This window comes from Chiloscyllium punctatum, chromosome 25 (assembly GCF_047496795.1).
Source record: "Chiloscyllium punctatum isolate Juve2018m chromosome 25, sChiPun1.3, whole genome shotgun sequence".
NCBI lineage: Eukaryota > Metazoa > Chordata > Chondrichthyes > Orectolobiformes > Hemiscylliidae > Chiloscyllium > Chiloscyllium punctatum.
The window spans coordinates 33697437-33721301 of record NC_092763.1 but is presented as its reverse complement, the minus strand read 5'-3'; positions in this window follow the sequence as shown (position 1 = coordinate 33721301).

Genomic DNA, 23865 nt, shown 5'->3' with positions numbered 1-23865 from the left:
TTGGAGGTGGCGGAAATGTCGGCGGATGATTTGGTTGATGCGAAGGTTTGTAGGGTGGAAGGTGAGCACCAGGGGCGTTCTGTCCTTGTTACGGTTGGAGGGGTGGGGCCTGAGGGCGGAGGTGCGGGATGTGGACGAGATGCGTTGGAGGGCATCTTTAACCACGTGGGAAGGGAAATTGCGGTCTCTAAAGAAGGAGGCCATCTGGTGTGTTCTATGGTGGAACTTGTCCTCCTGGGAGCAGATACGGCGGAGGCGGAGAAATTGGGAATACGGGATGGCATTTTTGCAAGAGATAGGGTGGGAAGAGGTGTAATCCAGGTAGCTATGGGAGTCAGTGGGTTTGTAAAAAATGTCAGTGTCAAGTCGGTCGTCACTAATGGAGATGGAGAGGTCCAGGAAGGGGAGCGAGGTGTCAGAGATAGTCCAGGTAAATTTAAGGTCAGGGTGGAATGTGTTGGTGAAGTTGATGAATTGCTCAACCTCCTCACGGGAGCACGAGGTGGCACCAATGCAGTCATCAATGTAGCGGAGGAAGAGGTGGGGAGTGGTGCCGGTGTAATTACGGAAGATCAACTGTTCTACATAGCCAACAAAGAGACAGGCATAGCTCGGGCCCATACGTGTGCCCATGGCTACACCTTTGGTCTGGAGGAAGTGGGAGGATTCAAAGGAAAAATTGTTAAGGGTGAGGACCAGTTCGGCCAAACAAATGAGAGTGTCGGTGGAAGGGTACTGTTGGGGACGTCTGGAGAGGAAAAAACGGAGGGCTTGGAGGCCCTGGTCATGGCGAATGGAGGTGTAGAGGGATTGGATATCCATGGTGAAGATAAGGCGTTGGCGTCCTTTGTGTGGAGCCATAGAAAATGGGGAGATACTAAATGAATATTTTGCATCAGTATTTACTGTGGAAAAAGATATGGAAGATATAGACTGTAGGGAAATAGATGGTGACATCTTGCAAAATGTCCAGATTACAGAGGAGGAAGTGCTGGATGTCTTGAAACGGTTAAGGTGGATAAATCCCCAGGACCTGATCAGGTATACCCGAAAACTCTGTGGGAAACTAGAGAAGTGATTGCTGGGCCTCTTGCTGAGATAGTTGTATCATCGATAGTCACAGGTGAGTTGCCGGAAGACTAGAGGTTGGCAAATGTGGTGCCACTATTTAAGAAGGGTGGTAAAGACAAGCTGGGGAACTATAGATTGGTGAGCCTGACCTCGGTGGAGGGCAAGTTGTTGGAGGGAATCCTGAGGGACAGATGTGCATGCATTTGGAAAGGCAAGGACTGATTAGGGATAGTCAACATGGCTTTGTATGTGGGAAATCATGTCTCACAAACTTGATTGAGTTTTTTGAAGAAGTAACAAAAAAGGTTGATGAGGTAAGAGCAATAGATGTGATCTATATGGACTTCAGTAAGGCATTCGACAAGGTTCCCCATGGGAGACTGATTAGCAAGGTTAGATCTCATGGAATACAGGGAGAACTAGCTATTTGGATACAGAACTGGCTCAAAGGTAGAAGACAGAGGGTGGTGGTGGAGGGTTGTTTTTCAGACTGGAGGACTGTTACCAGTGGAGTGCCACAAGGATCAATGCTGGGCCCTCTACATTTTGTCATTTACATAAATGATTTGGATGCGAGCATAACAGGTACAGTTAGTAAGTTTGCAGATGACACCAAAATTGGAGGTGTAGTGGACAGCGAAGAGGATTACCTCAGATTACAACAGGATCTGGACCAGATGGGCCAATGGGCTGAGAAGTGGCAGATAGAGTTTAATTCAGATAAATGCGAGGTGCTGCATTTTGGGAAAGCAAATCTTAGCAGAACTTATACACTTAATGGTAAGGTCCTAAGGAGTGTTGCTGAACAAAGAGACCTTGGAGTGCAGGTTCATATCTCCTTGAAAGTGGAGTCGCGGGTAGATAGGATAGTGAAGAAGGTGTTTGGTATGCTTTCCTTTATTGGTCAGAGTATTGAGTACAGGAGTTGGGAGGTCATGTTGCAGCTGTACAGGACATTGGTTAGGCCACTGTTGGAATATTGCGTGCAATTCTGGTCTCCTTCCTATCAGAATGATGTTGTGAAACGTGAAAGGGTTCAGAAAAGATTTACAAGGATGTTGCCAGGGTTAGAGGATCTGAGCTACAGGGAGAGGCTGAACAGGCTGGGGCTGTTTTCCCTGGAGCGTCGGAGGCTGAGGGGTGACCTTATAGAGGTTTACAAAATTATGAGGGGCATGGATAGGATAAATAGACAAAGTTTTTTCCCTGGGGTCAGGGAGTCCAGAACTAGAGGGCATAGGTTTAGGGTGAGAGGGGAAAGATATAAAAGAGACCTAAGGGGCAACGTTTTCACACAGAGGGTGGTACGTGTATGGAATGAGCTGCCAGAGGATGTGGTGAGGCTGGTACAATTGCAACGTTTAAGAGGCATTTGGATGGGTATACGAATAGGAAGGGTTTGGGGGGATATGGGCTGGGTTCTGGCAGGTGGGACTAGATTGGGTTGGGATATCTGGTCGGCATGGACGGGTTGGACTGAAGGGCCTGTTTCCATGCCGTACATCTCTATGACTCTATAGATCTAGGACTTCAGTTAGTTCTGTACTCAGTGGCTGAAAAATGAATGGAAAGACATTTTTGACTGAAGACATAGTAAGCTCCCTACATATTAAAAATCTGCACTGGTCGCAGTTCTCATTGCAGAATTATGTGAAACCTCAGGTTGCAAAATTAGTCTCTAAAAGTATCCTAATGAAACATCTCCATGAGATTGCCAAATAACATTCTTGAATTTCCATGGGCACATTGAGGATGTAGGAAGATATCTCATACAGAATGCCTATGCATCAAGCAAGAAGAAATATTGCTATGATTCACAAAAGTCCAAATCAGGCAACTGAAATTGGATAATGAATATCATGGCTCCATTATTCAACACCTGCAGTCTGGTGCATTTCAAAGGGACAGGAAGATGGCCAAAAAAGATAAAGTTAGCAGCTGATGGCTTCATGATCTTGGAAAAGTTTTTACTCAGTGAACATTTCATTGGCAAGGCACCAGATGTAGAATCGAGATTGGCATGCCTCATTACTTGAGCTGTGTGTTCCTTAATTCTTTGATCAAGACGCAACAACTGCTAAATGCAAGAGCTAGAAGAGAATCCAGTTATTTGTATAATATTGCCGTTGTGTTTTTTCAACATGCTTAACAATATATAACTAAAATTTATTCAATTTCCTTGTGCCTATGATTGTTGTCTTAGAATAATATTGACCTTGTATTTTACAAGGTCTTTTACTTTAAGCGTAAAAGCTCCAAATATTTATGAATGGTAATGGATCAATAATAGAAAGAAGCAAGTACTTTCCATTTGTAAATTACTGAAGAATACAAACAATATTTAACCTTTGCCAGAATAAGGAGCTTCAGTTTAGGAAGCAGACTTGTTACAATGTTTCAATCTTCATTTAAGTAGCAAGTTATCTCCAGTCAGATAAAGCACATCTGAAAGTCTGATGCAGAGTAAAAGTGAACATTTTGATCACACTCTTGCAATTATCTTTTGTTTACAAGTGTAGTGTTAGAGGATTGGAATGTCACAAATGTTACACAATATTTAAATGGATGAGGAACAAATCCGGTAACTATATATCAGTCAATCTAATGTTAGCGGAGAAAAATTCAAGAACCTGTAACTCAGATCAAAATTAATTGTCCTTTAGTTAAATGTGGATTAATTAATTGCAAGTTACACCTGACAAACCTAATTGATTTTATGAATGAAATAACATAGTGCTGATAAAGGTAAAACAGTTGATGTGTATTTGTAATTTTTCCAGTGAGTGTCCAATTTTAAAAGGGATGCAAAATAGATTACATTGGCTTCTGAAAAATGATAGTAATGAAAATCTAAAGAAGGGAATTGGACTAATGGGTAAGGTAGAAGATTATAATAAAAGCAGAAGATGCACTGAGGTCTGCCAGCAGCTTGTACTGGAAGCTACACGTATTAACACACAGGCCCCTGTTCTTTGTAAACAAATAGAAAATGTATATGCTCTGCACCTGCTTCAACTCAACAAAATGAGTGACACCATTTGCTGATTCATTTCTCATGGCATGGCCTGACGAATCAGAGTCAAGTTGTCAATCAATGTTAATGGATGCATTCTCCTAGCAACATCTCGACTAGTATTTTCCTCTCAAGCGGCTTAAATGTTGGTCTTCCCCTCTGATACCGGCTTTCTCCAGTTGAGGTTGTGTTAGCCCTCCTCCGTGCAATATGCAACATAGTGATATTGACACTGGGTTGGAAATTCCTTACACATTTTATTTGAGAAATTAAGATGGAGTTAAGTTTGAGAAAGTTTGAGCAATTTGAAAGATTGTTCCATGTGCAGATTACATCCAGGTACACAAGAAGTCAAAGCTGTATGTAATTGAATAAAATTGCAATGAAGACATGTTCAGGACATATTCAACTCCAACAAGGAGGACTGGTGTAATTTCAAGTGAAAGTTACACATTTAACAAAAAGCTAACAAAATAAATGTGAAGATAAAATCAATGCTTTACTTGCCATGGTACGCTTTTGCTGTCCATCTGGGACAGCAAAACTGTAGCACTGGGGAATTTTTTGAAAGCTCCAGGTGATTGTTATTCATGATCTTGGGGTTATGTTAGAACTAAAACTAGTTCAGGTGTATGGAAATCCTCAAATGCTTATATTTTGTGTGTAGAAACAGAGATTGATGTTATCAACAGGAAAATCAAGAGTTTCCTTAGAAAGCAAGAAAAATAGCACACAAAGGATGGCAGTAACAGGGCTGGTAACATAATTCCAGTGCCTACAGTGAAAATCAATGTCAGACATTCCCAACTTACTTTCATTGTTGATACAGCTGCAGCAATATCTGTCATTTCAGAAAGAGAGTACACCAAATCTCTTAAAGAAAACTGGTGTGACATGGTTGAGTTATTTCAATAACATTATTCCATACCAGGTCAAGCTAATGTCATGTGGAATACAATGATACATCCTAATGCCTGCCATTGATAGTAGGAGGAGGGAACAAAGACTCAGATCTTTCCATCTCCAGATGTATGACCTGAGGTGTGCATTCAGGACTTCTGCAAAAATGTCTGATCTTGAGCTGGAGTTGAGACTTCAGACTGTTCTAACGCACATTCCTGAATAGTTACCCAGGGAAAGTCAGACTGAAAGAATCTTGTCTAACTCTTGGATAATTACATAATTGACTATTCCCCATCCCAACACTGATGATGATCAAACTGACAACCCTCTTGAAATCCCTAGTTAACCCCCCAGACCACTCCATAACTAGCCTTTGACCCTACATGACCACCAATCATGACCACCCAATAAGCCCCTTGACATACTGAGTATCCCTCAACACCCAACTAGCACTCATAACATATCTTATCTGCTCCTCCCACCGAGGATAATCCCCAATGACCCAACTAACCTGACTGCCCCTACCAGCTCTCCCTTATTTATCTTACCCAGCCACTAACATTCATCCATTCACCAATGTCCACACTTCCATACATCCAAAACATCCACATTTCATCTTCAAATACATACTATATGGCAACAAGTGGTGAAAAAAGGATGCATCTCTGGTCTAGCTCCTGAAGCTAGAGCATTGCAATGCAATTCTCCAATGGATATTTTGTTCCGCATTTCTGGAGAAGCTGGACTCAGAAGAGCTGTCAAGAAATATGGAACAACATATTCTATAATTATTATTACAACACAAAGTTATTACAAATACTATGTGTGCAAAATAAAGGGATAAGAAGGAATTGGCTTAAGGAGATATAGTTAAACTGAGCTGATTTATCTACAGTAAGGAACAGTAAAATGAGATCTGACATTGAAGAGGTGGTAAGGGAGCACAAAGTGGTCTTCGACAAGGGGCACCATGTGATGAAATAAGGCATCACAAATTGAAGTCAAGATAGAGGACAAAGTACAGCCAATGTTTTGCAAGGCTAGATTAATGTCTATGCATTGCTTAAAAATGTCGGTAAAGAACTGGATAGATTAGAATGAATAATGGCAATTAAGAAAGAAAAAGTTGTGGAATATGTCTCACAATGAGAATTGATCTGAACAGGGTTTCTTTCATTTGAAACAAAAAGGACTTTGGGACATAAGAATTTGGGGACTGCTTATAACCCCAGTCCCATCCACCACAACAATAGGGAATAATAAAAATAAAGTCTTAAAATCATTTATGATACAGAAGGAGGCCATTCAGTCCATCAAGTCTTGCTGGCTGTCTTTGGAGCGATCAAGATAGTCCCTGTCTATCTCTCAAATTCCATTCAGCCTGAAGGTCCATTTTCTTCAATTGTCTATCCAATGTTTGTTTGAAACCATTGATTGTTTCCACTTCTACCTCATTGGTTTGCGCTGAAATCTGGGCTATTACCGAAAAAAGTTTTCCTCACATTTTCCCTGCACTTCTTGCCCAAAATCTTGAACTTGTATTTCCTCATCATTGTGTTTTCACCTGTTTTCTTGGGAATGGGTTGAATGTTTTAAATGAGAAGTGATGCACCTAGATGTCCTTCCCCTCCATGTGTCTAATATGGTCATGATCTACTTAAATGGATGCGGTGGTGATGCATTTACTTGAAGGTAAACAATGGGCATTTTCATAAATATAAATGCTCATTGACTGAACCTGTCACGTGAATGACCAGAACTTCATGGCCAATCCAAACTTTCTGAGATGGGCTTTCCTGAGTAATAGGCTAAAGTCCATATACAGCCAAATCATGCACCTTGGAGTCGTTGATGTCAGTGGGGAAGTCTTCTCCATTTTCTGTTCATGTGGTAAGATGGAAAATCACACCATCCAAACAATTTGGGTCACCAATATTAATTGTTTTTATTCAGTCATGGGTGTGGGTATTGCTGGCTGGGCTACATTTATTGCTCATCCCCAGTTACCCTTGAGAAGGTGTTGACCAGCTGCTCTGTTGAACCGTTGCTGTCCATTCAGGATATGGATATCCACAATGCTGTTGGCAGGGGAATTTGTGATTGTGAACCAGAAACAGTGAGGAGAGGGAAAAATATTTCAAAGTCAAAATAGTGAGTAGCTTGGAGAACAGGTTGTAGATTGTGGTGTCCCATGTACAGTATCTGCTGCCTTTGTTGTTCTTGATGGAATTGGTCATAGGTTTGGAAGGTGCTCTCTAAGGTTCTTGGTGACGGTCTGAAGTGCATCTTGTAGATAGTACACACTGCTATTTCTGAGCATCAGTGGAGGAGGGAGTGAATGTTTGTGGATGTGGTGTTTGTAAGCTAAATTATTACATTTCAGGTATAGTATATTTTTAATGCAAAAGCCATATTCTTTAGTGGAGAGAGAATGCAATATATTGCAAGATATGAGCATTTGTTATATTGTCTCTTTGTTGCTTTCGCTATTGGGGAGATGATAATGAAGTAGTTTGATAATGTCTACCTGTGCTTGACCATGTGTTAGTCTTATTCAGCACAATATACATCATCCTGGTCCTGAACTGTTCCTTAATTCTCCGTGATTTTACACACCAGTTCCCAAAATTAGAAAATTCAGTACCCTGTACTTTCAAAAGCTTAGCCTAAGCAGCAGTAAATCAAAAGCACCCTGCCTGCAAGTTGTGCCCCCTTGCACCTTCACGCATATTCTTTGGTGAGTGAATATATAAAATAGGTCTTTGTGGTCCACGTTTGTAATCAGAGCAATAAATCAGCCATAGGACAGCAACAGTTCAGAGGTTCACAGCTCGAGTAGGGAATGTCTACACATTTGTTCTGCAAAGCCCATGTCAGAAATGGCTGGAGGAACAGTGAAGAGACAAAAAAAAACTGCAGATGCTGGAATCCCAAGTAGACAGGCAGGAGGCTAGAAGAACATAGCAAGCCAAGCAGCAACAGGAGGTGGAGAAGTTGACGTTTTGGGTGTAACCCTCCTTCAGGAATGGGGGAACCAAGCAGGTTGCACCCTCTACCTGTCTTCACCTATCCCCACTTCACCACCGTGGTCCCCACCGCCCACTTTATCTGCAGCTCTCCCTACACCCCACAGTCCCGAAGAAGGGTTACACCTGAAATGTCGACATCTCTACCTCCTGATGCTGCCTGGCTTGTTGTGTTCTTCCAGCCTTCCGACTGTCTATGGAGGAACAGCAAGCCCCATTCTTAGGTCCAATGTCTTCAGTAGGAACGCTTCAGACCCACATTTCACACCCAATGACTCTATAATGTAATTTAATTTATTTGGTGAATATGTTATATCAATTTAAACTATTATAGACCAAAAATTCTTTATTTAAATTACAGGGCAAGTTAGATACTCAACAAACAGTAAAAAAAAACTCGTGGAGTACTTGGGAGGGTGAACTATTAAACTTTGCAGAATGTGTCATTTCCATGTGTTGTTCCAGCTGAAGCCAATAAAGAATCCACCAGATGTATATTCATTGCTAATGTTGTCTTATTGCTCAAGCTGGAATGTTTAGCTTCACCTTTGAATTCATAAATGTTTAGGACTGCTTTAAGATGCTGACTGAAAATTTTCTAGTCCAATAATTTTGAAAGATGATATTTTGTTTGCTGAAACATTTTTAAATTATGAACAGTTGTGTTATTTCTCATGGTCAGTTGTCAGTATGTGTTTAACGAAGGTGCTCATAATATCATTACAGTTTCATAGCTTGTGATCTGAGGGTATAAAGACATCAAATTCCATTTTACCTCAGATCATTTGGAAGTGTGTTTCTCTGTTGCATCCTAATAGTAGCTCAGAAACTTATGTGCCTGTGAAATGTCATATTTGCAGATAATATCTGGTTATAATAAATGTTAGCTGAATTCTCCAACACCATGATATTTGTATCTAGTTTCCTATGTTACAGAAGATAACATAAGCACTGCTGCATTAGTTAACACACTCAGTTGAAGGCAAACACACAGTGTGTAGCAACAGGGGCTATATAGAAAAGACACCAATAAGTTGGTGACAGATACTTTGGAAGCTAATTGAAGACTGACTGAACAACAGCCTTGGAGGTCAGAGAATTCAGACAAAGAGAGGGTTTCTTACTGTTAAGCAGCACCAGTTCCTGTGAGGACAGACAGCTGTATGCGTCTTTAGAGGACATTGACCACAAGATAATACAGATAATGTCTTTTTGATTAGACTATATATTCTTTCAAGATAAAAGAAAATCCAAAGATTGTCTCAATTAGAAGGAAAATAAGAAGGTTGAATTGCACTTTAAGTTGAGACACAAGGCCATTGCAGTGCAGAACAGAAAGCTGGATGGGTAAAACGCACTGTTCCTAAAAATTGATACAATGGATCTGTCATAACAGTAGCTTCAAAATCTTTGTCAATAAGGCAGGAACATGTTTAATTTACATCAGACAAAAGATGGGACACATGTTTCAAGATGATGCAATACAATGATTTTAATGTTGAATGAGGATAACAGAAGCCTCATTATGGACTCAGAATCCTGTGACGACCTTAGTGAATTACAACTGTTCAAACAATTGTGTGCAGTTTTATTTTATGGATTAGGTGATAGAAGATTCCAAGAAAAGTGCTCTCTAAAAATTTTGTTTACCATTGGCAAGGAGGGACTTCATGAAATTAATACATTTAGTCTTTTTATGAACATCAGAAATATTTAGAGAGGACCTGGAAGGCTTTTGAAGATAAAGGTAAAGGTTTGCTTCAGGATTAACTCCACTTCATGTCATTCAGTCTATTGATAAGCTTATTGAATGAGGCATGCAGCAAAGACCATGAGAGTGACTTTTCTAAAGTCAGCTGTCAGACAGGCTCGTTGAAGTAATTATCATCTCTACAACAATTAAAGCTTTTAGACAAGAACTTTGGGGCAAGAAAAACAGCCATACTATTGACGCATCACTTGAGGATAGACACAAGTATGAAGCCTTTGTGTAAGGCAAAAAACAATTAATGCTTTAGCTGCAGCCAGATATTATCTGCAAATATGACATTCCACAGGCATGTAAGTTTTTGGGCTACTGTTATAGTCAGCAAAGAGCGCCAAACCAACAAAATCTATAACGGGTCCAACATACATAGAAAATATTGGAGAAACTCAACAGGTCTGGCAACTCTGTGGAGAGAGAGGGTTACGTCAGACTCAAAACTCTGTTTCTCTTTCCATAGATGCTGCAAGACTTGCTGAATTTTCCCAACAGCCTCTTTATTTGTTTCAGATTTCCAGCATTCACAATATTTTGCTTTTATGTTACTGTAACTGATACAGTTTGTCACATCTACACAAAAGTTGTCTAGCGTTTCTTGATAGCTGCAAAACATGTGGCACCAAGGGATATTGGACACATGTATGTGAGAAACCCTGTTCCAAAGACCTCTGATCAGAACCCACATGAACAAAAGATGGTACAATAGAATTATAGAAGCATAGAGTCATCAAACTGTACAGCATGGAAACAGATCCTTTGGTCCAACTTATCCATACTGGTTAGGTATCTTAAATTAATCTAATTCCATTTGCCAGCATTTGGCCCATCTTCCTCTAAATCCTTCCTATTTATATACCTATCCAGATGCCTTTTACATTTTGCAATTGTACCAGGCTGCACCACGTCCTCATGCACTACACCCTGCATGGAAATGTTGCCCCTTAGGTCCCTTTTAAGTCTTTCCCCTCTCACCATAAACCTATGTCTTGTATGTTTGGACTCTTCTACCCTGGAAAAAGACCTTGGCTATTCACCCTATTCATACCCCTCATGATTTTATAAACTTCTGTAAGGTCATCTCTCAGCCTACAACACTCCAGGGAAAATAGTGCCAGCCTATTCAGCCTCTCTCTATAGCTCAAACCTTCCAACCCTGTCAACATCCTTGTAAATCTTTTCTGAACCCTTTCAAGTTTCACAACAACCTTCCTATAGCAGGGAGACGAGATTTGCACACAATATTCCTAAGTGGCCTAACCAATGTCCTGTACAGCCACAACATGACCTCTCAATTCCTATACTCAGTGCACTGACCAATAAAGGCAAGCATACCAAATGCCTTCTTCATTATCCTGTCTAACTGGGACTCCACTTTCAAGAAACCATGAACCTGCACTCCAAGATCTCTTGGTTCTGCAACACTCCCCAGGACGTTACCATTAAGTGTATACATTCTGCCCTTCCAAAATGAAGCACCTCACACTTACTTAAGTTAAATTCCATCTGCCACTCCTCAACCAATCAGCCCATTTGATCAAGGTCCCATCAAATCATGGAATTTTAGAGGACAGAAGGAGGTCACTTGGCCCATTGTCTGTCCAACCTCCCAAAAGAGCTACCCAGCTAGTTCCAGCCTTATCTCCATAGCTCTTTAATTTCATCATATTCAAACATATATCCAACTTTGTTTTTAAACCTTCTAAGGAATCTGCCTTCACCACTCTCCCAGGCAGTGCATTCCAAATCGTAATAACCCTCGGAATAAAGATGTCTTTCCTTATCACACCCCTAGCTCTCTTGCTGACAATCTTGAAATTGTGACCCAAAATTGTTCCTAATTTTGAACATCTCAAAAAGGTCATCTCTTAATCTTCTCTGCTCCAGATAATAAGCCCAATTTTTCTAATATTTCTTTGTATCTAAAAGTCTTCATTCCTGTTTTCATTTTAGTAAATGTCATTTGCACCCTCTGCAGGACTTTAACATCCTTCTTTAAATAAAGATGTCCAGAACTGAACACAATACTCCAAATGTGGTCTGGCTAATGATTTATAGAGGTGCAGCATTACTTCCTTGTTTTTATACTTCATGCTTCGATTTATAAACCCAAGGATCCTATAAGCTTTCTTAACAACTGTTTGAACTTGCCTGGTCACCATTAGTGAATCATGTCTGTGAACCTCAATGTCTCTCTGCTCCTGTACTCCCCTCAATTGAGCCGATATTGTCTCTCCATGCTTCTTCTACCAAAAATCATTACCTCACATTTTCTGCATTAAAATTCATCTTTCAAGTGCCTATCCATTTGGCCATTGTGTCAATGCCTCTCTGAAGTCACTCAGCGATATACTCAGAATTCACCATTCTCCCTAGCTTAGTATTATCTGCAAATTTAGAGATTTTGTACCCAATACCCATCTCCAAATCATTCAAATAAATCAGAAAAAGCAAGGGTCCCAATCCCCGGGTAGCACAACTTTCAACTCATCTCCAGTCTAAGAAATGCCATCTATACCTTCCGTCTGTTTTTATTTTTTTAAGCTGTTTTATAATCCATGCTGCCAAGGATTCGTCAATCCCAAACATTTCTAATTTGCTTATCATCCTGCCATGTGGCACCATATTATCACTGTATCATAATTGACCTGAGCGTTTAAAGGTCTCTTACTCCATCTTATCTCAAATCACTTGAAATGCAGCATTCTATGGGAAGGATGTTCCACTTTTGTAACTGATAACTTATTATTATTTCAGACAATTATAATACTTCAACTCCCCGTTTCACTCCATTAAGGACATGCAGGTCCTGGACCTCCTCCACCGCCAAACCGTTACCACCTGACGCCTGGAGGAAGAACGCCTCATATTCTGTCTTGAGACCCTGCAACCACATGGGATAAATGTGGATTTCAACAGCTTCCTCATTTCCCCTCCCCCCCTACATTATCCTCGTCCCAAGTCTTCAATGTGGCACCGCCCTCCGGACCTGTCAATTACTCCCTCCCAACCTATCACCTTCTCCCTCACCTCCATCCACCTATTGCTTTCTCAGCTACCTTTCCCTAAACCCCACCCTCTCCCATTTATCTCTCAGCCCCGACCCACAAGCCCCATTCCTGAAGAAGAGCTTATGCCTGATTCTCCTGCTCCTCGGATGCTGCCTGACCTGCTGTGCTTTTCCAGTGCCACACTCTCAACTCTGACCTCCAGCATCTACAGTCCTCACTGTCACCTCAGACACTTATATGCCTGATGAATGTAATGTTTACAGATAATAGTTACTTGTAGTAAATATCTGTTGGATTCTTCAATACCACAATATCCATGACCAGTAGCCTAGGTTGTGTGAGATTATATAAGCATTTTCACGGAAAGTAAATCATCCTGTTGGAGGCAAGCTCACAGCTAGAGTCACCTGGAAATTGGTGTTCTTATTGCTGAAAGGTGTAATATGCATGTGACAAGAACCAACTAATTCCTAAATGGGAGGGCACCACTCAATGTCCCTCTAGCACAAACCACCAAGGATTATGCACGGCAGTAGCTTCCAGAAGTAGAAGTGATGTAGTGCCATCATGATTGTTGCAGGGCTTCTCAACAGTTGCATGGCCTCTTGGCTGTGCAGCTTATGGGGAATGTTCACACCACACAGAAAATTGGTTAGGTTACCTCAAAGTTGCCCAGCTGCACTTCTGAAACCAATGTCAGGCCCATTTCCTCTGGAAGGTCAGGGCCTCATGTCAATTTACAGCATGAACAAATATAAAAACCTATCAGTCAAGTCAGGACCCAAGGAGGGAGGAAAGCAGGAAAAATTGTTATCCACCTGAAATCTGAGTTTGCTAGAACAGGACAGCTTCTCCTAGCCTGACATTGAAACTATGGGCTGCTGCAAATCACACATCCACCTCTCCACTCTAGATATTCCCTCTCTTTCCGTGATTACCACACAGTCAGTTTTACCACCCAAGAAGCCAACATTTTGCCTTTTCTATTATTTGTTCATTAGATTAGGCTGTCACTAGGCTAGCATTTATTTTGCCTCCCAAGCTACCAAGGAAGCAGTTAAGAGTCAGCCACATTGCTGTGGGCCTGGAGTCATGTGGAGGAAGATGACGTAAGGATGGTAGATTTCCTTCCCTTAAAGTCATTAGCAAATCAAATGGGATTTTACAACGATATGTAGAAATTGTACAGTTACCATTAGACAAGACCATAAGACAAGATTCTCATTTCAGATTTTTATTGAATTCAAATTTCACCATTTGATTGCATTTGAACCTATGTCTCTTGAGATTTAGTTGTGAGTTACCAGTGCAGCTCCCCTTAAGTCTCTCTTTAGGCTAGTACCTCTGAGTCATCATTAGTATTTCCCTTCACACCAATTGCATCCTAATCTTACAAGAGCTCCAACTGACCTGGTCAATGTGCTAATGGTTACCACCATTGGGTTCATGTCCATAAAGGATACAACTCAATTTCTATGCAATTGTGACCTTCAGCCACCATATGTGCAGAACACAATAATAGTTAACACAAACATGGGAAGCGAAATATTTTCAATTCTAACATTGTTAAGAGTGGTACGTTTCCACTAATCTTGCCCTGAAAAGAGAATAGTCTGTAATATTTAGCACATTTTTTAAAAATTAGTAATTGTTGTAGCTCTGTTATGCTGAATTATCTGAGGCAGTGAAGTATTGAAGTGGTTAATTTGCATTGGTAGTCTTTTATATCCCAACCCCAGTGAATTGTCTGAATTTATCTTATTAACTTGATTATGTCTCTATTCACAGACATTACTCAGAGTGGATAGTGATGTTGGGTCACATCCACCATCCATGCATAATTTAATATTGTCTGCTTAGTGCATCTCAGTCTTTCACGACTGAGAGCCCCATTTAGAAAGAAAATGCCTGCGTTGAGATAAAAGCAATCTGCCTTTCTAATCGGAGGCAGGAAGCAATCCTGAGTGAAGAGGAAATGGCATTTTGATCAATGTGCTCATCTCCTAACAACAAGTTAGAAGGAGGTACTTTTGTAGGGAACATTGATGATATCGCTGCAGAATATTAAAACAAAACACCCTGCATTGCTCAGAATGCCATCTTATGGGGTAAAATGTTGAAAAACAAAACAGTATCTGATTGAAACATATTCTTTTGCCATAACCTACTGAAACAACAGAGTGCAAAGGTGGGTTTGAAGATATTTTAAAATGTCATCTTTACTATTAGTGTTTCCCTCTTCTTTCTGTTGTGAATTGATTCTCATTTTAAAATCTCTGCAAGATTCAAAAAGGATAGTTAAATTTAATTACATATGTAGAAACACAGAAACGTAGCAAATGTAGACATTCGCCCCATCAAGCCCATTTGCCATTCAACATGATCAAGGCTGCTCCTCTATCTCAACCCCATACTCATACTATCACCCTTTCCTCACAGCACCTTTAGCCTCTAGAATCTATGTATTTATATCTTAAGCATATTCAGTGACTTGGGATTCAGAGTCTGCTGTGATAAAGAATTCTATAGTTTCACCACCCTCTGAGTGAAGAAATTTCTCCTCATCTCAGTCTGAAATGGTGAAATGACTTATCCTAGTACATTGCACCTTATTCTGGACTCCCCGACCTTGAAAAACATCATCCTTCCATCTAATCTGGTCACCCTGTCAGAATTGTTTATGCTTCAATGAAATCCCATCTCAGACTTCTAAATTCTAATCATCCTGGGGCAAGTCAACCTCAGACAACCAACCTGCGATCCTAGGTATCAGTCTGGTGAACTTTAACAGCACTCACTCTGTGGCAATATTTATTCGTATTCTCTGTTTCCAGTTTGTGAACCAATTTTCGATTGATTTTGCATAGAGCATAGAACAGTACAGCATAGAACAGGCCCTTCAGCCCACAATGTTGTGCCGACCACTGATCCTCATGTATGCACCCTCAAATTTCTGTGACCATATGCATGTCCAGTAGTCTCTTAAATGTCGCCAATGACCTTGCTTCCACAACTGCTGCTGGCAACGCATTCCATGTTCTCACAACTCTCTGTGTAAAGAACCTGCCTCTGACATCCCCTCTATACTTTCCTCCAACCAGCTTAAAATTATGACCCATGTGTTAGTCATTTCTGCTCTGGGAAATAGTCTCTGGCTATCAACTCTATCTATGCCTCTCATTATTAGATTAGATTAGATTACTTACAGGGTGGAAACAGGCCCTTCGGCCCAACAAGTCCACACCGCCCCGCCGAAGCGCAACCCACCCATACCCCTACATCTACCCCTTACCTAACACTACAGGCAATTTAGCATGGCCAATTCACCTGACCTGCACATCTTTGGAGTGTGGGAGGAAACCGGAACACCCGGAGGAAACCCACGCAGACACGGGGAGAACGTGCAAACTCCACACAGAGAGTCGCCTGAGGCGGGATTTGAACCCGCGTCTCTGGCGCTGTGAGGCAGCAGTGCTAACCACTGTGCCACCGTGCCGCCCACCGTATACCTTGTATACCTCAATTAGGTCCCCTCTCCTCCTCCTTTTCTCCAATGAAAAAAGTCCGAGCTCAGTCAACCTCTCTTCATAAGATAAGCCCTCCAGTCCAGACAGCATCCTGGTCAACCTCCTCTGAACTGTCTCCAAAGCATCCACATCTTTCCTATAATAGGGCGACCAGAACTGGACGCAGTATTCCAAGTGCAGTCTACCCAAAGTTTTAAGGAGCTGCAACAAGATCTCATGACTCTTAAACTCAATCCCCCTGTTAATGAAAGCCAAAACACCATATGTTTTCTTAACAACCCTGTCCACTTGGGTGGCCATTTTAAGGGATCTATGTATCTGCACACCAAGATCCCTCTGTTCCTCCACACTGCCAAGAATCCTATCCTTAATCATGTACTCAGCTTTCAAATTCGACCTTCCAAAATGCATCACCTCTCATTTATCCAGGTTGAACTCCATCTGCCACCTCTCAGCCCATCTCTGCATCCTGTCAATATCACGCTGCAGCCTACAACAGCCTGCTGTCCTGTCAACGACACCTCCAACCTTTGTGTTGTCTACAAATTTGCTGACCCATCCTTCAATCCCCTCATCCAAGTCATTAATAAAAATTACAAACAGTAGACGCCCAAGGACAGAACCCTGTGGAACACCACTCAACACAGATTTCCAGGCAGAATATTTTCCTTCTACTACCACTCGCTGTCTTCTGTTGGCCAGCCAATTCTGTATCCAGACAGCTAAGTTCCCCTGTATCCCATTCCTCCTGACCTTCTGAATGAGCCTACCATGGGGAACCTTATCAAATGCCTTGCTGAAACCCATTATACACCACATCCACAGCTCGACCCTCATCAACTTTTCTAGTCACATCCTCAAAGAACTCGATAAGATTTGTGAGGCATGACCTGCCCCTCACAAAGCTGTGTTGACTGCATTTAATCAAGCCATGCTCTTCCAGATGGTCATAAATCCTATCCCTCAGAATCCTTTCTAACACCTTGCAGACGACAGATGTGAGACTTACTGGTCTGTAATTGCCGAAGATTTCCCTATTTCCTTTTATGTAGGAATTCATCAAAATATTTCTGAAAATCCAAATGCACCACATCCTCGGAAATCTCCAGTAGGTTTATCAAGCAAGATTTCCTTTTCATGTATCCATGCTGACTGAGTAATCTCATTGGTATTTTTGAAGTGTTCACATCCTTTATATTAGATTCTAGCATTTTCACTTCCACAGATTTTAATTTATCTGGTTTATAGTTCCCTATTTTCTTCCCCTTGTCTTGTTTTATATTTGCCCACTCTAATTTTCTGAGACGATTCCACAATCTACAAAATTTTGGAAGATGACATCCAACATATCCATTATTTCCATGGCCACCTTGTTTAGCACCCTGGGATTGGGATAAGTAAGCCCTGGGAATTTATCAGCTTTCATTAATTTCTCCAGCACTACTTTTTTTTTACTAATACTAATCTTGTTTAACTCCTCAATCCCAACCGACTTCTGTCTCTTCGCATTTCTGTGAAGTTGTTCGTATCTTCATTTGTCAAAACAGAACTACAGTAATTGCTTAATTTGTCTGCCACATCATTGTTCTGCTGCCATGTTATTTACCAATTCTCCTGTTTAAGATTTAAAGGGCCTACTTCATCTTCACTGTTATTTTTGCACACTTATAGAAGCTCTTACAGTCTGCTTTTATGGTCCCGGCATGTTTACGTTCATATGCTGTTTTCCCCTTCTAATCAACCTCTTGGTCACCCTGTACTGATTTCTAAACTGCTCCAAATCCTTAAGCTTGCTACTTTTTTTTAACAACTTAATATGAACTCCTCTTTGGAACAATTACTGTTCTTTAATGCTTTTGTTAGCCACAGTTGGGCCACTTTTCCTGTTATGCCCTTTCCACTGGAATGCCCTCTAATTAGGTTACCCAGTCTATCGTAACCAACTCACCCCTCATACATTTGTTTCCTTTGCTAAGATTCAGGAAAATACTTTCAGATTGGACCAGTCACTTTCTATCTATCACGTCATGGTTACTTTTTCTGAAGGACTTCTCCCAACATGATTGTGAATTAATTTGCTCTCAATCCACAATACAAATCTTGGATAGCTTGTCCCCTAGCTGGTTCCTCAACATACTCATCGAAAATCATATCTTTTGCACATTCCAGGGATTCATGTACTACAGTATTACAGCTAATTTGGTTTGTCCAGTAAATATATAAATTCGAGTCTACATGATTACTTAGCACTCTTATTTTCTACTTTCCTGTTTAATGCCATCCCACACCTTACTGATATCGTTTGGAGGCCTACTGTCAATTTCCAATAATGTTTTGTTCCTTGATGCTTCTTAGTACAAAATAGATTGAAGTTAAATATAGATTATCAGTGCCAATATCTTTTCTCAGTATTACACTAAGGACATGTTTCACTGACCACAATACCTTTCCTTTTTTGTCTGTCATTCCCAAGATTGAAAATCCTTAATATTCTGTTCTTAATCCTAGTCATCCTGCATCCATGCCCGTGCAATTGCAATAACATCATACCCACTTACAACCTTTGCACAGTTGCTCATTTACCTGATTGCAAATTCAACCAGGTGTGGCATCAAGGAGCTCTAGCAAAACTTGAAGCAATGGCTATCAGGGGACAAACTCTTTGGTGGTTGGAGTCATACCTGACATCTAGGAAGATGGTCATGGTTGCTTTGGGTCAGTCATCTCAGCTCCAGAATATCTCCACAAGAGTTCTTCAGGATGGTGTCCTAGGCCCAACCATCTTCTGCTGCTTTCTCAATGAGTTCCCCTCCATCTTAAGGTCAGAGTTCGCTGATGATTGTGCAATGGTCAGCACTATTCGTGACTCCTCAGATACTGAAGCAATTCATGTCCAAACACAACAAGATGTGGACAATACTCAGGCTTGGGCTGACAAGTAATATTTGCGTCATATAAATGCGAGGCCATGACCAACACCAATAAGAGACAATCTAAGCACCCCTCTTGACATTCAATGATGTTAGCATTACTGAATCCCCTGCTATCAACATCCTGAGTGTTTTCATCGACCAGAAATTCAACTGGACTCAACACATAAATGCAGTGGCTGCAAGTATAGATCAGAGGCTCGAATACTGCAGTGAGTAACACATCTCCTGACTCCTCAAAGCCTGTCCACCACCTACAAGGCAAAAGTAGTAGTGTGATGGAATACTCCCCACTTGCCTGGATGAGTGCAGCCCCAACAACACTCAAGAAGCTTGACACCATCCAGGACAAAGCAGCCTGTTTGACTGGCACTACATCCACAAACATCCACCTATGCTCAGTAAGCAGCAGTGTGTACAATCTACAAGTTGTGCTGCAGAAATTCATCAAAGGTCCTCAGAAAGCACCTTCCAAACCTATGATCACTTCCATCTAGAAGGACAAGGGCAGCAGATATATGGGAACACCACCACCTTCAAGTTCCCCTCCTCATCATCCTGACTTGGAAATATACCACCGTTCCTTCACTGTCGCTGGGACAAGATCCTGGAATTTTCTCCTTAATGGCATTGAGAGTCAAACCACAGCAGATGCACTGCAGCAGTTCAAGAAGACAGCTCACCACCACCTTCTCAAGGGCAATTATGGATGGACAATAAATACTGGTCAGCCAGCAACACCACGTCCTATAAAAATGAATACTTTTTTTAAAAATCCATGCATTCTGATACAATACTTATAGATTTGGCTTTTGAGATATTCACATTTGCTTTTTGGACAATGGATCTATTTTCTGCTAGCCCTTGTTTCCTCTGCTTATGAATTTTACTTTTTTGTTTACTTTCATTTCCATTTTTATTTCCCTCACTTTTGTTTCCTGCTCAGGTTCTGATCCCTCTGCCCCTGTAGTTTAAAATCTCCAAAAATTATTTGCAAACTCTCTTGCGAGGATATTGGTCCTGGTACAGCTGGGTTATACCCATCCACCTTCTACATATTGCATTTCCACAGAATCGGTCACAATGCCTCAATAATTTAAATCATTCCCCCTCATACACCATCCCTTCGGCCACAATCCAATGAGTTTATTCTCCTATTCCTGATCTCACCAGCATGTGACATTAGAGGTATTCCTGAGATTAGTGTCTTTGAGGTTTTGCAACTCCTTCCTTATATTTTGTTTGCAGGATATCATTCCTCCTTTAGCTACTGTGGTGATACCGATATGGACCACAACTTGCTTCAGAACCTGATGAGTCATGAATGTTGCTGAACATTGTGTAATCATCAGCAAGCATCCCCACTTCTGACCTTATGATGGAGTGGAATTCATTGATGAAGCAGCTGAAGATGGTTGGCCCTAGGACACTCCCCTGCAGCACTTCTGCAGCAATATACTGGGACAGATGATGCAATTGCAGGAATCATAAAGCTATGATGCTGTCTTACAAATGGCTCTTTTCTTCACTGATATTGGCGCATCCTCCCTGACAGAATCAAACTGCTAACCATCAGTCAATGAGCTGCAGCTTGACCCACCTACTTTTCAAGCTCATTCAGTGGTCAAGACCCGTGCTTCTTCCACGAGCTAAATCTAATGCTGACAGATGTTTCCTTTCCTCTGCTGATCATAGAATCATGAAATAGCAGAATCATTACAGTACAGAAAGAGGCCATTCATCCCATTGAGTCTACACTGACCCTCCAAAGAGCATTCCACCCAGACCAAGTCCTCCAGCCTATTTCTGTCATCCCACAATTACCATGATTAATCCACCCAGCCTGCACATCTTTGGACTGTGGGAGGAAATCAGAGCACCCACGGGAAACCTACCTCAGTGCAACCAGTTACATGGAACAGCAGTTAATTATGCACTCACTGCTATTTAACTAGAAACAGTAATCTGTGTACAACTGAATAGCCATCAGTTTAATCTTGCATTTTTGCATGCAAACTGCTGCTAGGGACCAAGTTTTCATAGCAGTCATTGAACATTGTGTACAGAAACCAATGCTCTGATTTGTGTTATCTGAATCCTTGGTAATGCTTTTTGATCTGATATCTTACAAGCACACGGACACTGATCTTTATTAAATATTTGATGAATGATAAAGCCTCAATTTCACTAATACCAACATTTAGTGGGATGTTGGGTTTGTGCTCACCTCAGTGACTGATGTGCAGAGCAGTGAACACTTGGTGCATGTGATTGCTGACTGAGTAACAATTCACGGTGTGTTCTGCAAGGAAACAAGTCAATAGAATCATGACATAAGCACTTATCACTAAATTCATGAAATGGGAGTCACAGGTTAGTCAAAAGGATTATTTCGCTTTCGACTATATTGTATCCAGTATTTCCACCTCTACACCTTCCTCATTTATCAGTATTATAAATGTCTGCAGATATATGTCTCTCAGCTATTTCCTCTTTCAGTTGGTGATGACACTGAGCTTGTTACTGAGTGAGATCAGCTTGTTACTCCTTTGGTTGCAGCATTTCCATAAGAGGAAAATATTACATAGCTATGAACTCATTCTTAGGTAATTAGCTGCTGCTCAGTCAGGACGTGACAAATTCTGTGGAGTGGCACAGTCACCAGTTTACACTACTAGAATGCATCTACAGAGGGGGTGGTATGCAATTGTGGTTGTACAAATCAGAAGCATGCACATCCTCAGTTTGCTTGTCACCCGCACTGAGTAGATCCACCTGTGAGTTGCCTCTCCAAGTGCATTTCGCAGTTTGAGTTGTTGTGTCTCTCCTGTGCATTATTGAAATCAGTCTTCCTCTCAAGGTGGAGACGACTTATGGAGCACATGTCAGGCAGCAGAACAGCTTACTGGCCAAGTACACCGATGCTTATCTGAATGCAAAGTAACTTAGCCAGAGAATGTTTGAAAGTTCTCAGAATGCATTAGAATTGTGATTTAATTTTATTCACCTAATGAATCTGAGCTTCCACAAAGCATAGTGTTCAATAGTATGCATTAAAAATGGGCATATAGTCAAAGTCAATTTAAAGTAACGCACGCATGAAAGAGAAATGCACTCAGTTTATAAACTTAGTGGTGATGACCCAACAACATTCAGTGCTTTACATTGGCTGTTAACTTGGGGAGAAATAAATGAGTATGGAATGCAGAACAGACAATTTAGAAGTATTTCAAATATTGTCCCCAAGCTCCCCCTTCCACCTGAATTCTCCTTCTGTGGAAGAATCTTATACATTTAGCATCAGCTTCAGCTTTTATAGGCAAGCTATTTTCAAAAATATAAATTCATTTGCTAATATGCTTTTACTTTCCTTCAATTCTTAGATGTGAGATTTTATCAGAGACTTCCTTGAATCCAAGTAAATTATATCCACTGAGTAATCTCTTTTATAAATTTTCTTAGCCCCCGTCAGTGAATTCGAATAGGTTTACAACAAAATTAGCTATGATGTCGAAGATAGTCTGTACTGCTTCAATCTATGTCTTACTCCTTTTCCATTATTCCGATTCCACTAGCAATTCTTGAGTACTTGGTTACAGTCTTTATGCTTATGAAGTCTCTAAAATATTAACTGGAGCTATTCATTTCCTTTCATCTCCACAGATAGTCAGGGTGTGTCCAATCTGTACCAGGAAACATTTTAATATTTTACTTCACTTGTTTTATTTCAGATTTCCAGCAGTACTGTGCTTTATTGATGTTTGTGAATGGTATCTATTTCAATATCACTGGATCTGGAATCAGTGCACAATCTTTGTTCCTTAAGAATAATGTGATAAATTCACTTCACATGTTTGCTTTCTTGGATTTCCATACCCCACCCATCCCGAACCCCACTCCACCAATCAACATAATATAATGGCGAGGGGGGGGTGACCTATAACAATAGAAAGAAATTTGAGATACTGAGATATACTGGAACATAAAATAATATTTCTAGACATTTTTAAGAAAATATTGAATGATCAAGATATATTGAATATGGATGTAGTAATGTGGGGTTAGGAAAATTTCATTCATGCAAAGTCATAAAATTATGGAATGCTTTTCCACAAAGCGCGGTCACCATTGTCTTTGTTAAACAAAAATTGGAGCAACATTTGAAGCAGAGAAAGATGCAGAGCTATAGGGTAATCCGAGGCATTAGTTCAGGTTGAATTACTTTAAGAAAGAGTACAATGGCACAAATGCCATGATTTTTCTCCCTATTCTCTGATTGATATTTGTTACAATTACTCTCAACTCACTTGAGTGCTTTCCCCACAATTTTCTCTTGAATTCATGCTGGGTTATAGCGTTTTGAGTATGACAAGTCTCAGTCATTTGGTATATCAATATCTCTTTGTTCAACTCTATTATTACAGTTTAAAACAATAGAATGCACATGGTAGTACCATATATCATCAATCTATAACGACATATTCCAACACTGCTGTGAACAAAAGGAATGAAACTTACTCAAACATATTAACCATCAACCTTTCGCATTTCTTTTAAATGTGAACCACCTAGACATTGTGAAGCATATTATAAAGTTGGATTAAATGACTTCTAAATACAAG